Genomic DNA, 17,398 nt, shown 5'->3' on the forward strand with positions numbered 1-17,398 from the left:
GATCATCAGTCAACATGGAAAAACATATGTGTCAACACTATTGCAAGAGGCAAGTTAGCTATAGAAGGCTAAATAATACATTGTAAAACCATTGTTCATATCTTAGGGGTAATCTAAGAACAACATCATGATACCATGTACATCAAGGTGACCACTTAAAAAAGCCTCAAGGAAACCATCTAGTACATCATAATCACATAAATCAAGTATACACATAATGAACCTTTTGATACAATAACATAAATTAAATTAACACAAGGGTGTAGACCATTGATCAGTCCCAACAATATTACTTAGAAAGAAAGGACATTAAGGTTCATCTATTAGGACTACTTACATAAATCAAATTGGAGAGGTAGTATACTTAAGCCTTTAATTTATCTAAAAAATGTTTGATCTATGAAAACTAGTCTATATTGGTAAATTAGGCCTTTAGGGAATAAATTAGAGAATATTTCTAAATTTTTAAAATTATTTGAAAGGTCTCTAATTATTAGTTGATGTCTCCTCTTTGCAATTTTTTTTGGGGCCAAAATCATAACAAAAAAAAGGGATCTTATTGACTAGGTCAAAAGAAAAAGAAAACAATAACAAAGTGTATTTTGTGATTAGCTTATACTTTATTTTCATGCACTTGATTGGAAGACAATAGGATTTGTTTAAGAAATTAAGAACTTTTTCTTGCACCTTTTTGTTAATTATTGTGTCTAAGAAGTGGTTTCATAATACTTTTGAGTAAGATAAATAAGATAAACGTATTAATGCAATTTGTTTCGTAGGTTCCCTTGTGCATTCAAGTAAATGTTGTGGTTGTTGTTAATTTTCAATTTAATTTAGTAGGAATATTAAGAGCTTAATAGTATGGGTTCCTCTATTGATATAATGTTATGAAATAATTTTTTTAAGACAATCAGATACCTAGACCCTTTTTGATTAATCATAGAAAGTGAGCATGGAGAAGGTTTCTCTTTAGCAGCCTTAATTAACAACTAGTGTCTCATGTGTTTGGAAGAAGAATGTGAAGTAGGAGTGTTGGATCCTAATTCGAGATGGTTTTGATCACCTTTTATAATAAGGGATATAAATAGGATTTAGCTAGAAATTATGACGATTATATCCAATCAGACCAATAGGATCAATTGACAAGATAATATATTCTTCCTCCTTTTGAACTCTATAAAATTCAGGCATGTATAACTGAGGCTAATATATAAGTCTTCTATAATAATACACAAATATAAATCCAAATGAATTAGATGATTTTTATTATTTATTGTAAATTAAAATAATTCACAATGCAAGATGACTACTCTTCCATATTCAGTGATTTTGAAGTTAAATATGGGCCAAAACTTACATATCCACCCTATAACATGAAATAAATTTCTTTTTTGAATATAGCTTTTAATTCAAAATATACCTGAAACATTATGTGTATATTCAACAAAATATCAACTAGACATAATGTGAAGTTCTTGAAATAATTATCAAAGAAAATGCATGGGCTCACACAGGCTATGAGCATAGCCAACCACATACTAAATATGTACATGCATACAAAAAATTAGGAAAAGTGTAAGGTACTAGACATTGCCTATGTACACAATAGATGTCTTCTCAAAATCACACCATGGCTAATATTTTATCCATTGAGCTTTTACTTAAAAATCTAACACTACAACCTCATATCTACTTCTTCACTTTGTGAATGAGATTGATGTACAATTAAGATTTATTACTTATCAACATACTCTCATGAAACCCTTCAATTCTCTTATGACACATTAAGAATTTAATTAATCAATTTTATTAATAGAAAATATGATATCGGATATAGTTATAAGTGAACTATAAGTAGAATTCTATTTACTCATTATTGAATTATAGAAAATCAAAGAATAGAATGAAAAGATACAAGTTCCAAATTGGATAACTCGAATGACTTCTTCATTTGTATTAATTTTCTTGAAAAATACAATTAGACTATCAAATCTATGAAATAAGACCACTTAAAATGAATTCAAACTATTACAACTACACTTTCTCCTTTTGTGAGAAAAAATCAAATAATACAACAATATAGAGTACTAGATTGACTTGATATGATAATGTTATAATTTTTCACTTCAAAATTTTGGACCCCTCTTCAATTCTTTAGAAGTCATTTATAAAGATGAGTTGCAACAAGCTTCAGACTTGGAGGGAAGAGGCTAATGTCACAATTTTGTTTGAAATAATACATGTTACACAAGAGAGAAAGTGTTAACATCATTTTTGCAAATAAATAGAAAATGTAAAAGGAGATAATTGGAAATTTAATAGTTGGGGTTCCAAATTTTCAAGATGCATTTGCCAATTTTTAATATAAGTGTACCAATAGTAGGTGAACCACAAAAGTAAGATACCCTATTTAGATAATTGTCTTCAGTCTTTTGACATGTTATACTTCTTCCTACATGACATCCAACTATGTCCACATGGTAGTGGGACAACGGCTTGAAATGGTGACACAACATCTTTTATTTTCTCTAGTCCATGAGCATCAAGTATCACCTTTGGATCAACCTTTTTAAAATCATATTTTCTCAGCCACCTACTAAAAATAATATCATTAGGCCAATTGTCTTAAGTAATCTCTTTTTCTTTCATCATAATACCCTTTCCATTTTTCTTCCACTCTTTTATTTCAAGTCTAAAAGAGCTCAAAATAATCTCATCCATTACAATCTCATCAACAATTCTTGTGAACAAATAGTTATCTTCATTACTTAATATGTTATTCATCCTAAGGTTGAGTGCACCATTCAATTCTCCTTCCCATTCTTCGTGATTTTTCATATTATTTGCATCTTTTAAGATATGAGGTAGAAGGTCTAAAACTTTATTGATGTATTTGGAAGAATGTAAGACCTCTCCTAATACGCATTAAATAAAACTATAGTTGTTCAAATCTAAATGATAATTTTGGTAGCAATAATCTGACATATACCTTTATGAGAATTATCTGAAAGAGATTTGAAAACCATAATGTGATAACCTAATATTAGGTGTTAAGATAAATTAATTTGCATAAAATTTGTAAGGCTACTTATGGTAAAATTTTATAGTGCTATACAATGGTGAGTATTGATTAACTATATGGGGATCCAAACTAAAAGTAAATGTTTTTCAAGTAGTTGATAGAAGCCAAAAGAAATGGGGGGTGGGCCCCAAAGAATGAAAAGGCTTAGAGTTCAGTCAGATGTTACCTCCTAGTTATCTAACCTATACTAAATTTAAACATAAAAACCATATATGTTCAGAGCTGACTTGTCTTTAACCATATTCCTTAAACTACTATGCACAAGAAACTGAATAATAAACTAGCAACTTTAATAAACCTCGCTACTATTGGTCAAAATATTTATGACATAGTCCAAAAAACCCCATGAGTTATGATGTTTAGAGACATAAATATAAAAATAGTAGGCCCCATGATAGATGCCATCCTCATTCTCTTGTTTACCATTCTTCTACTCATCAGGTGCTTCCTTAGCCACATCCTCATCCTCCACTTTCACTGATTTATCCAAGATAGTTTTTAGTTAGTCCTCCACAAGGAACCCATAGATGGAATGGGTATTCTAGTTATTTTTTCTATGTTCTTCTCTTCTTTGTTAGTATGTATGAAGTAGAGGGTTATGGTCACAAAGTGTTTAACTTTGGTGGAGAACTACACCATGGTTTCAAATCTATGATAGAGAGTGGTATGGTTATCTGCCAGATCCCTCATAGCCTTCTCCAACCTTTCCATCCACACCTTAGCATGACTATGTTTACCTTTCTTCCTAGTACCGTTGGGGTTTCCTTCCTAGGAGAGGTGATATCTTCCATCCAACTATGCAGAGAGGTATCTTCCATAGTATCATAGACATGGGACAGAATGATAGAGCTTCGAGTAGGTTTAATATTGTGGTTGAGATATTTCTTTATAGTAGGTTTATCCTCACTATCAAAGGAGCTAGAGCCAAAATCATACTCTAAGGGAGGGGTCTTGAATTTATCCATCATGAGGTGTTTCTAATTTTCCTATCATTTTGCTTTCCGTTCCTGGTACCCAAGTCACACCCAATAATGCTAACCTTAACATTAGGGCTAATTTGGACCACACTGGCATGGTCTTTCTTGGACCTCTTAAGGATAGAGATAGGGCTAGGGTCTAAATATACCTAAGGGGTATAGAGGTGAAGGGGTTAACTAGGAGTGGTGGGTTCTAAGCCAAGTTCTAGATGAAAATCTTATTCATGATGCCCTAGTCGATAAGGTAGAAGGGTTTCCCATCATGTTTCCTTCTAGCCTTAAAAATACTATCCTTCAGTGAATGTAGGAGTAGAAATGGAAATGAGATAAGGTCCAAATTTCTAAAATGATTCAAGATAGGGAAATGATAATAGTACAATACCTAATAATTTTCCTCTAAGATAATGTATCTGATAATTGCTAGTAGATGACATCCCAAGGCTTAGGGAGGGCCTCCTGCACAAACCCAAGACATAATCTTTCAATTTCCTACTTATGTTTGAAGAACCTATGCAAGCTTGCTCCTCATTGACCTTCCTTAACTCTACCATTTCTTCCTATCTAGGAAAAATACCTTTCCCTTACAATGGAATATTTAGAGATTTCAAATTGATGCAATTAACAATGACTTTTCTATACTTCCAAGTTTGAAATATTTGCATCGAGCTGAATTTGTTGTGTTTCACTATGATAATTTGACTTTTGGTTGTAGGTACTATAGGCAAGAAGCCCCACCATTTCACCAAGGGTCAAAGAAAGAAACTCTTAATTGAGAACCACACTAGATAGCAATGCTATGGAGACTTGAACCGTAGTTATAGGCACTACAAGAAAGAAGCCCCATCATTTTACCAAAGGCACAAGCCTTCAAGTTTTTTTGACCCTAGGTTGTAAGCACCACAGGGAATAAGCCCCACTATTTCATGAAGTGTCAAAGATAGAAACTCTAAATTAAGAACCATAGTAGAGAGCGACCTTGTGAAGACTTGAACCCTAGTTCTAGGCACTATAGGCAAGAAGCGCCACCATTTCATAAAAGGAACAAGCCTAAAAATATTTGACATTTGGATGTAAGCTCTATAGGCAAGAAGCCCCACTATTTCACCAAGGGTCAAAGATAGCTACACTCAATTAAGAACCACAGTAGAGAACAACCCTATGGAGACTTGAACCCTAGTTGTAGGCATTATAGGCAAGAAGCCTCACCAAAGGCATAAGGCAAAAAAAAATTGACTCTTGGTTGTAAGCACTACATGGAAGAAGGAAAACTAATTCATGAAGGACCAAAGATAGAAACTCTCAATTAAGAACCATAGTATAGAGCAATAATTTATTTTTGACTATTGGTTGTAAGCACTATAGGAAAGAAGCCCCATTGTTTCACCAAGGATAAAAAATATAAACTCTCAATTAAGAACCACAGTAGAGAGTGACCCTATAGAGACTTGAACCCTAGTTGTAGGCACTATAGGATAGAAGTGCCACCATTTGACCAAAGGGACAAGCCAATTGAAAGTAAACGTTAGTCTAAGGCTACTTCCATATATGCTTGATAGATTAGATGATTCAATTGTGGTAGAAATGAAACTAGAATTTATCTAAAATAAATTAAAAAATTAGATATGTTGGTTGAAATTGTTCTCATCTACCTGAATCAATCATGACATAACTAGTAACAATCATGATTAGTTGACTTAAGCAAATTTTGGATTATGCCTCAGCCTAGAATTAATAATGAGATGTTTTAGTAATTGCATTATAGATAATTAATTTGAAAAGGGAGCATCACAAGAAGAATGTGCATTAGATGGAAGGACTCTAAAATGGAAAAGGAATTCAACATTATGTTAGATTCTAGTGTGAATTATTTATGTTGTATGTGTAAATTGTAGGGTATTGGTATTTTTCTCATTTAAACTATATAATGATTCTCTATGATGTTATTTAGGACATGCTTATCTATTTTGTCTTATGGTCTAAATGTCATGATGACACTAATTGATACATTAACAATGATTCTTGGTTATCATACATGGTTTCCATGTAATGTTAAATACTCATGCTTTAACATACTCATGCATTTGGCGTTATGTTCATATATCATGATTGGTGATGGGAAGTAATTTAATTCTCCATTATTCATTTCAATCCTACATTTGTGTATATAAGCTGATTTTACATTTGGAGTAGAAAAGAATGATCATGCTTCATTGTGTTTAGGAATGTGGATTTAAGGATGTTAGTGAACAATTATATGTAGAAGGGACTATGTGCTGACAATGTTATGAACATTATTCATGCTAATTATGTTATAATGGATATTGGAGTTTATGAGCATGATGATTTTTTTAAAATACACATTTATTTTATATTTACTTTTTATTGGACTATTGATATTTTGCATGAGTGTGGACGAAGTAAGCCCATCGACATATGGAGAACCAGGATAGGTGAATTGTTGTGCCAATCCTCATGAAGCCAAGGTTAAGCCTAAGGAGGGCATAACCAAATTATTATTGTACATTTATTTCTAAAATGTGTCTCAAAACTAGTATCAATTGACACATGTACTATTATGTGGCATGCCAAGTATGTTGGGTGGGTAATAGAGTGACCCTTGAGTAACCATGTCAGAACCCTAGCTGAGTTTCCTTGTTTAGAAAATCTAGTGGGTTGTGCCCCACTCAAAATTCGAATGTAGACTTTAGCAGTATTTTTAAAGGGTTGAAATAATCCCTAGGGCTACTTTAGGTTCCTCTTTAGAATCCCAAGTTGTACACCTTGGGGTTACGGGCCTTTTTAAGCCTAAAAATCATCCATGTGCATCTAGGAGACCACCCACAATTAGGTTTTTCTACATTGGTCGAATTTGAAAATGGTGGGCATGGGGAACATCATGGGAAAAATAAAGCAAGATAATTTCTTATAGGTCATGTATCTTGGAAAGTATGGAGTGAGTTTTAAGGTGAAAATTAGAAGACCAGTAGGAGGAGTACAATTGGGATATCGCTCTAATTGTGGCCAAAGGTGGGCGAAAGTTTGATGAATGATAGGAGGCTTTAGTAGGAGAAGTTGTGCAAGTTGGAATAAGTTTTGTACCCAGATCCTCTATTTCTATGTTATGCAAAATAATGTTGTTCATGGTATGTTCATTCCTGTTATAGTCCATAAATCATATGCCTTGTAATAGTGTTGTGGCATATGATGCTGGTGCGTTTAAGTGTTCATGTGTTCATGAGGGATTTTTGAGTCCGTTGTCTTCTTTGTTTTTCTTTTGTCTATGGGTGTTTGCAAGGTGAGCTTCACCCTTAGGAGGGAAGAGAAGCTTAAGGGGTGAAGGGTGTAAGGGGAATGCATTAGGTTGAGAGTCTCTCCTTGTGAAGGAGAAGGATGCCATATGGATGTTATGGCCCTCATATGCCACATTGCTTGGGGTTCATAAGGGTTATCTTTACTTGGGGGCCATAAGGGTTGTATGCAACCTTGTAAAGGCATGTGAGATTTTATGGGGCAACATATGAAATTTTATGGGGCAACCTTGTGATAGCTTGTGATAGGATATGTTTAGCCTTGTAAAGATATGAGTATGATATTGCAATGCAAAATTCTCCCCAATGTTCATTTCAACCACCACCCTCTGAGTGCAAAGCATTGGATATTGGGGACGTTGTCTAAAAATGTAGCATGTGTATGCATTGTAAATAAAATTATTGTGTAAATGTGTGTGTGTGTGTGTGTGTGTGTGTGTGTGTGTGTGTGTGTGTGTGTGTGTGTGTGTGCGCGTGCGTGCGTGCGTGCGCGCGCGCGCGCGTGTGTGTGTGTTTACCCCCACCTAACTGAGGTTCTCCTATCTTGGAAGTGGTCTTTGGAAAGGCCTATGGTTGGGAAGTAAGCTTCCCATGGGCATATGAGTGCTTTCATTACAGATCATTTATGAAGTTTTGAAGCCTAGGATCAAAATTTGTGTTTGTTATTTATATTCTTTTATTGACAATATAGTTACAAATTCATGAGAAATTAAATAATAATGATGTACTGTTATTCCATCTTGTTGAAATGGCATTGTTGAAAAAGTAGCATTAAAATATTGGTGGTTTAATTGCGACAACTATTGTAATTTGTTGGCATTGTGATGAAATTGTCCAAAAGGAAAATGTAGTTTATTTTCAATGTTGACAAAAAAAGAGAAAACACTTATGTTTTGTAAATGAGAATGTAAAGTGAAACTTAAAATCAATATTATATCTTTGTAAAGCTTTTATGCTCCTATTTAATGTTCCCTTCTACTTCTATTTATACCTTTTGTTTTAACTGTTAAATTCATTAAGTTTTGAAATCTGTAACATTAAGCTATAGTGCAGATTGGTGAATTAAAGAAAAAATAAATAAATAAAAGAATTTAGTGTTCTAGACCATAGGTTTCCAATACTAGAACATAGGCTAATTATATTTCTATTTTGATTTAAAAATAGATAATGAATAATATTATGTATTATTGGTTAGATATTAAATAAAATCCAACTTACTATTTTATTTTAGATTGTATCTAGCATAATAAAAAAACAAGACAAAAATATGTTATTAGTTGTTAGATTTTTCTAATTGTGATATAAAAGATATTATTAGTTCGCAAGGTAACTTATGTAATCATTTAGTTTATAAACATTTAATAAGAGTTTTTGATTAACCAATAGAATTAATTCTATTGGTTTAATAAGACTTTTTGGCTAATCAATATAATTATATTTTTTTGAATATTTTAGTTTTATTAAATTTAAATTTTCTATATATCTATTAAAATGAAGAAAATCTATTTATTTAGAATTCTGTTGATTGTGATATTCTATCAATGAAAAATTTAATATTCCACAATAATAATTAAATTTTAAAAATGAGAGGTTTTTAGAATGTTTCCCGAATGTTTCATATATTTTTTCTTGACAACAATGGCTACAACAATCATTTGTAGTCACCGCAACATCAACAACAAAGAATTAGCTACAGATTTCACAATGCAGAAAGCAGTGACGATAGGTTTTCGTCTGTGAAAAAGAGGCTCATATCTTAATTTTAATTTGTACATACAAGTTTTAGTAAAGTGCAGCAAATTTGTTTTGTAAATCTCACTGAGCAGCAGACTCTACCTCACTACCTTGCCTACTAAAAATCATTGGGAGATGTATGTCGAGATTTTACACCTCATGTATTGTTGAGATTTGATGTACATGCTCATGAGAGAAAGTCTTTTCAAAGTACTTTGCATTTTGCTGGAGAGTTTTATTTCTTCTCATATTTTTAGTAAAATTCTACTCAAATAATGTGATTTTCGATAAATGTTCATCAAAAACTTACTCTGAAATTCTAGCGAAAAACTTGAGTTCTCAGTACTAGTTTTCTTCGGGTTGAAAAATATCGTTTCAATCTATGATCATTTTTTTAGTAGAATGTTCCTTCTTCGATTTCTAATGTGGCTGCATCTAGAAAGGGCCTGAATCTCACATCAAGCACTGCAAGACATCAACATTCACATTAATGTTCAAGTATGTTGGAATATAATTGTGATCGGTCATTTCTCCTTGGAGCCAAATGCCCACCTACTTCCCTAACGACTTGTAGAACGATCAAATGAATTTATTGCATGGTAGGTGAAAATTATTGAATTCAAAAATGAGGTGGAAAACATTTTGCAAGTATAACAAAAGGAATGATTAGATTCATTCAACCAGAGAATGAGAAGGAGAAGAAGTTGAAGAGCTCATAAGTTGCAAAGCAGAGAAGGAAGAGAGAAAAAGTGATAAGTAGATCAGTCATTGCAGAGACAGAAAGAATCATTGTCATGCCTGCAGTTGCACATGGTCCTTTGTGTTATTTTGTAAGATCATAGTTCATAATGTATTGTTGCATTCATCCTATTGAAGTAGTGATTGCTCCAGGCATTATTGTATGTAGCCATTAGAGCTACAAGTTTGAAGTTTAAAGTTTGAAATTTTTTCACTTTGAAGTTTAGGGTTATTTTAGGGTTTTCTGGCTGAAGCCGAATGCTCCTAGATCTTGTATTAGTTTGAATCAAAATTAAATAGAAAGCAAGTAGGCATACTTGAATCTATTTCTCTTTCCTTGTTCATTGCATTTGTGAAGTTTACTATTGAGTATTTCAAGTTTTGAGTCTTTGGTTTTAATGGTGGAAATAGTCACATCATAAGTCTACACTCTGTATTGTCTTTGGTTGAAGTCATTCTCTACAGTGGCTACCAAGTACACTTGATGCCTTCTTCTACCGAGTTCTATTCTCTTGTGGCTATCGAGTTGCTCTTCTACTGAGCTCCACCTACCTATGGTTACCGAGTTCACTCGGTAATCACTCTTCTATCGAGTTCACTCCATAATCACTTTGCCTACCGAGTTCACTCAGTAATCACACCCTCCTTTAGTTACCGAGTTGTGTGTTCTTCATTTACCAAGCTCACTCAATAATCTATCCTGCCACTCAGTTTATTAAGTGTCGAGCAATTTTTGGGTACTCAATAATAGTTTGTGCCGAGTAAATTTTTGGGTTGTGAGTTTAATCTTTTGTTTTAATATTTCCCACATAATATCAAAGCTTTGAGGCCCCACATCCAAAGTGAGTTAGGGCATTTGTTTTTTGGGATATTTATCATGGCAGGAGATGTAGGAAAGATATGGCAGCAACCACCATCCTTCAATGGACAGAATTATGATACATGGGCAAATGAAAACCATTATGCTTGCTAATGATTTGTGGGAGTTTGTAGTTAATGGGTTCAATGATGTGATAGACCTAGTTCAGTATGCTGCCCTCACAAATGCATAGAAGACTCATTTCAAAGAGTCAAGGAGGAAAGATGCAATGGCACTAAGTTTGATTGAAGCAACAATGACAGGGACAGTATTCCCAGAGATTGTAGTAGAAAATTATGCAAAGGAAGCACGGGATATCCTTGAGACGAACTTCAAGGGGACTGATAAAGTCTGTATAGTAAAGCTGCAAAATATAAGGAGGGAGTTTGAGAGCCTTCAGATGAAGAAAATGAATCAGTTGTAGATTTCAGTTCAAGAACCTCCAATGTTATTAATGAACTAAAATCAAATGGAGAAGACTATCAAGAGTAGAGGATAGTGGAGAAAATGTTGAAGAGTTTACCACATAAATATGACAATTTGGTCATGACCATAGAAGAGGCAAAAGACCTCACTGTTTTGACAATGGATGAGTTGATGGGTACTCTTAAAACCCATGAGCATAGGATAAATAGATCCACATATTCTTCTACCCAAGAGCAAGCATTCAAGGCTCGGTCAAATTCAAGAGGAAGGGGGTGAGGAACAAATGGGTTAGGCAGAAAGTCCAGAGGCAGAGGCCAAGGAAATGGAGGACAAAGAAATGTTGTAGCAGAAAGCTCAGGAAGAGCAGATGGAAAAAGTAGCTCACAAAATACTTCAAGAGGAGGTAAAAAAAATACAACTCAAATAAGAGTAATGTAGAAAGCTACTACTATCATAAATATGGGCATTATAAAAATGAATGTTGGAAGAAGTAGAATGATCAGTCAGGGCAAGCAAATGTGTCTGATGTAAATATGGGAAGTGGACCCAATGTTGCTGCCTTCATCATGTGTAATGTTGGTAAAGAAGGAAGACCTTATTTTCATTCATTGACAAGAGTTTCAAATCAGATATTAAGATGGGTAATAATGGAACCCTACCAGTACTGGGCAAAGGATCTATTATGGTCCGCAACAAGAAAGGTGAGAAGAAGGAAATACAAAATGTGTATTTCGCCCTAGGTATGAAGCACAATTTGATGAGCATTGGTCAGCTAATTCAAAATGGATACAAAGTGCTAATGGAGAATGACAGGTGTATCTTTTAAGAGAAGGATGGGAGCAAGAATTTACTTGCAGTAGTACAAATGAAAAAGAACAAAATGTTTTCCTTGAAGATAGAGACATGTTTCTCATCTCAAGTTTGCACCACACCTCCCACACAATTAGCTCTAAGGGGTGTGATTGAAGACTCCTCACAGCTATGGCACCTTAGGTATGGTCATCTTGGCTATGTTGGTTTAAATTTGTTATCAAATAAAAGAATGGTAGAAGGTTTTCCACGTATAGGAAATTCATGTGACATGTGTGAGGCTTGTATTTTGGCTAAGCAACATAGGCTTCTCTTTAATTTTGGAAATTCTAGGAGGGCTAGATATCCATTAGAGTTAGTGCATACTGACCTAGTTGGTCCTATGCAAGTTACTTCCATTGGGGGGAGTACTTATTTTATGACATTCATAGATGATTTCAGTTGTAGGACATGGGTGTATTTCTTAAAGAACAAATCTAAAGTATTTGGTAAATTTGTAGAATTTAAAGCCCAGGCTGAAAGAGAATGTGGACATTATATCAACATCCTTAGATTAGATAGAGGAGGGGAGTATACCTCCAATTATTTTGTAAATCTTTGCAAGAAACATGGCATAAAGAAAGAGCTCATAGCTAGCTATACACCATAGCAGAATGGAGAGGCTGAAAAAAAAAAAGGACAATTATTGAAATGGCAAGGAGCATGATGAAAGAGAGAGGTCTCCCAACTAAATTTTGGAGAGAGGTTGTGGCAACAGTAGTTTACCTAATTAATAGGTGTCATACAAAGGCAGTCTATGATAGAATTCCAATGGAAGCATGGTCACGAAGAAGATGGATAGTTAAACACTTAAGGGTGTTTGGATGTGTAGCACATGCACATGTGCCTAAAAAGAAAAGGCAGAAATTTGATAACAAAGGTGTGAAATGCATTTTCAAAGGGTACAACCCAAAATCAAAGGCATATAGATTGTATGACCCATTGAACAACAAGATGATGCTTTCAAAAGATGTTGAATTTCTTGAAAATTAGTCTTGGTATGGTCAAACTGATGAGTCACCGAGCACATCATGTAAAGTGCCAATTATGAGTGAAGAAGATGTTGATGGACATCAAGAAGGAGTAGATAGAAGAAAACACAAGCAACCTTAGTCATTATCAAGCTCCTCTAGGCATGACCGAGTGTCAATGCCAAGTAGCAGTAGTGAAGATTCTAATCCCACACTCTCCTCCCTGTTACCAAGAAAGACCAACACTCTTAGGGAGATATACCATGATGAATGGTATGAAGATTATGATGAGAGTGTTAATTTTGCATTATTTTCTCATAGTGATCCAATATATTTCGAAGAAGCTATTAAGGAGAAGAAATGTTGTAAGGCCATGGATGAGGAAATAGATTCTATAGAAAGGAATGAAACATGGGAGCTAACTGAATTGCCTCCCAAGAAGCAAGTGATTGGATTGAAATTGGTCTATAAGACAAAATGCAATGCTGAAGGCAAGATTGATAGGCATAAGGCAAGGCTAGTAGTCAAGGGCTACAAACAACAGTATGGAAGAGACTATGATGAGACCTATGCCCCTGTTGCAAGAATGGAAATTGTGTGTGCTATCATAGCAATTGTAGCTCAACACAAATGGAAGGTATTTCAAATGGATGTGAAGTTTTCCTTCCTAAATGGTGTATTGAAGGAAGAAGTGTATGCGGAGAAACCACCTAGTTATGAAGTTGCAGGTGAAGAGAATAAAGTATATAGATTGATGAGAGCTCTTTATGGGCTCAAGCAAGTTCCATGGGCATGGTAGAGTAGGATTGACTCATATTTGATGAGCAATGGCTTTAGCAAAAGCAATGGTGAGCCTACTCTTTACATCAAGGTAGTAAATAGAAATGTTTTGATTGTTGTCTTGTATGTAGATATTTTTTATTTTTACTGGAAATGACAAGGCTCTAATTGGTGACTTTAAAGAGGCCATGAAATGTGAATTTGAAATAACAGACCTAGGTCTGTTGAAATGCTTTCTAGGCATAGAAGTAAAACAAATGCATGATGGCATCTTCATCTCTCAAGAAAAGTATGTAGGGCAGATCTTGGAGAGATTCAAAATGTAGAACAGTAAGACAACCCCCACACCAATAGTAGTAGGTCTAAAATTGAACAAGGAAGACTCTAGCAAGAGAGTGGATCCAACACTATACAAGAGTATGGTTGGAAGTTTAATGTATTTGACTACAACTTGGCCAGACCTAATGCATACAATAAGTCTGATTTCCAAATTTATGGAAACACTAAAAGATTCCCATTGGCAAGTGGGAAAAAGGATCCTAAGGTATGTGAAAGGTACTAAGGGATTTGAAATTTTGTATACTGCAAATGATGATTTCAAGTTGGTTGGTTACTCTGATAGGAAGAGCACTTCTGGATACATGTTTCATATGGGATTGGGTGCAATTTCATGGGCATCCAAGAAGCAACTTATTGTTTCTCAATCTACAGTAGAGGCTGAATACATGGCAGCAAATGTAGCAACATGTCAGGCTATTTGGCTAAGAGGATCTTGATAGATTTGAATGAAAGGCAAGGAGATGGAACCGCAATTTATTTTGACAACATCTCATCTATTGCATTGTCCAAGAATCTAGTTTTCCATGGGAGAAGAAAACACATAGAGATCCAATACCACTTCATCAGAGAGTTGGTGGAGAATGGGGATATCAAAATTAAATATTGCAAGTCTGAGCAGTAGCTAGCAGACATTTTTACCAAACCATTAGGCATTGGGACTTTTGTACACCTAAGAGAGTGTCTTGGTGTAGTTGATTTGGATCAGTAGTGATCCTTGTTTGTTTGGCTCAGGATAAAGGAGGAGTGTTGGAATATTAATTGTGGTTGGTCATTTCACCCTGAAGTGAAATGCCCACCTACCTCCTTGACAGCTTGCAAAATGATCAAATGAATTTATTGCATAGTAGGTGAAAATTTTTGAATTTAGAAATTAGGGGGAAAACATTTTGCAAGTATAACAAAAGAAATTATTAGATTCATGCAAATAGAGAATGAGAAGGAGAATAAGTTGAAGAGGTCAAAAGTTATAGAGTAGAGAAGGTGGAGAGAAAAAGAGATCAACAAGTCAATCGTTGCAGAGACAGAAAGAATCATTGTCGTGCCTGCAATTGCACATGGTCTGTTGTGTCATTCTGTAAGTTCATAGTTCATAGTGTATTGTTTCATTCATCTTGTTCAAGTAAGGATTGCTCCAGGTGTTATTGTATGCAGCCATTAGAGCTGCAAGTTTGAAGTTTAAAGTTTGAAATTTTTTCAGTTTGAAGTTTAGGGTTATTTTAGGGTTTTTTGGTTGAAGCTGAATGCTCCTAGATCTTGTATTAGTTTGAATCAAAGTTAAATAGAAAGCAAGAAGACATACTTGAATCTATTTCTCTTTCCTTATTCATTGCATTTGTGAAGTTTATTGTTTAGTATTTCATGTTTTGAGTCTTTGGTTTTAATGGTGGAAATATTCACATCATAAGTTTGCACTCGATATTGTCTTCAGTAGAATTCATTCTCTATAGTGGCCACCGAGTGCACTCAGTGCCTTCTTCTACTAAGTTCCTTTCTCTTGTAGCTACCGATTTTCTCTTCTACTAAGCTCCACCTACATGTGGTTACCGAGTTCACTCAATAATCACTCTTCTATCGAGTTCACTCGATAATCACTTTTCCTACTGATCTCACTCGGTAATCACACCCTGCTTTGGTTACCAATTTGTATGTTCTTCATTTATCGAGCACACTTGGTAAACTCTCCTGCCACTCAATTTATTAAGTGCTAAGCAATTTTTGGGGACTCAATAATAGTTTGTGTCGAGTAAATTTTAGGGTTGTGAGTTTAATCTTTTGTTTTAATATTTCTCACAAAGTATAGGTTAATTGGAACTCTACTAGAATGGAAAGAAATAGTATTGGGGTTTTTTTTTTTTGTGGTCTAAATTGTCTTCGAGTACAAGGATTTTTTTGATTAGTAAATTTGGATATACAAAACTCAAAGTTCAAAGAAGATGGCTTAGCTCTCACAATATCTACATACTGATATTTGTATCAAACTTAATTAACGTCAAGAAAATTAACCTATACAAGGAAGACTTTCAAAATCAAAACTTTTAGCTAGAATTCCTAAGAATTTATACATATTCAATCATCGATCATCTATCTAATAACTCTATCTATTTGGACATAATTGATCTATCCGAAAAAGCCCTATAAGCATCTAGGATGATCATCATTGATTTACAGTTTGCAATGAACACATTTTCCATCTTGAGTTTGGCTATGAAGTATATATCTTGAATCTCTTCTGACTCTTGTCGATAGGCTGAAATGTTACAACCTCCCAAAGTGATAGCAACCAGGTTGAGCTTCATCATAGTTTCAACATCTGATACATAATTCTGTATTTTTGAATGAATCTGAATACTAAAGGAATCGAGGATAAACTGGCAATCAATATGTTGAAGATCACCTACTACTACCCCACCTATAATAGTAGAGATTAATTCATCTGTAACTTTCATTTTCAGTTGCTCCCAAGATGTTATTAGCTTTTCAAACTCAGCAATCCCTTTGCTGATGTTTATCACCTTCCAACCAACACTTTAATTCTAGATACGTGTTTGGTTGTCCCTTGGATCAGCAATAATTTACTCATCAAGTAATATGCTTGTATCTAACTTGGTTGTTTCTTTTAATTCATCAACCACTTTTTGCCAGGTGGATTTCTATTCCTTGCTATTTTCTAGCTCTTTAGAAATTTCTTGTATTTGTTCCATGGCTTTTCCATATATCTCCTTCACTCTAGTTATAAGTTTTGAAGCATCCTCCATCATCCTATTTATCATATCTTTAATCATCATGATATGTGACTTTTGTTTGTCTATTCTTTCAACAATAGTATGATTTAAAATACCATCAGGACCTATTAGAACCAGTGAAGTAACCACTGCTTTGGAATTTGAGGGATCATTGATTGAATTAATATATGATACCAACATTTGAACTTGTTCCTTTAGTTTCTTCTTGGTTCTTTTTTCTTTCTTTTCTCTTTGCAACATCTAGGCAGCAGTCACTTCAAAATTTTGAAAATCTCTTTCTACATTAGAAGGACCAAGATCAACCTTATCTAGAATGAAATTTGATTCAGATGCTTCATCAACACTCTTTTCAATTATAGGCTTAGCTATTTCTATGCATAGGTAGCCTAAGGTTTTATCAACAACTAGCCTAGACATCACCTTGGTCTTTTTCACCTTAGGAAGCTTCTGAAGGAAACACGAGATCACATCAAATGGAGGAGGGATCATTTGAACAACTTTCTTATTCTTTTGAAGACTATTTTGGAACCATGAAAGCATAGTATTTGAAACTTGTACATCACCTATTATATTTTCAGCAATCATCATTAA

The sequence above is a fragment of the Cupressus sempervirens genome, chromosome 7 (genome assembly GCF_028749045.1).
Source record: "Cupressus sempervirens isolate cs-2001-9-10 chromosome 7, ASM2874904v1, whole genome shotgun sequence".
NCBI classification, from domain to species: Eukaryota; Viridiplantae; Streptophyta; class Pinopsida; order Cupressales; family Cupressaceae; genus Cupressus; species Cupressus sempervirens.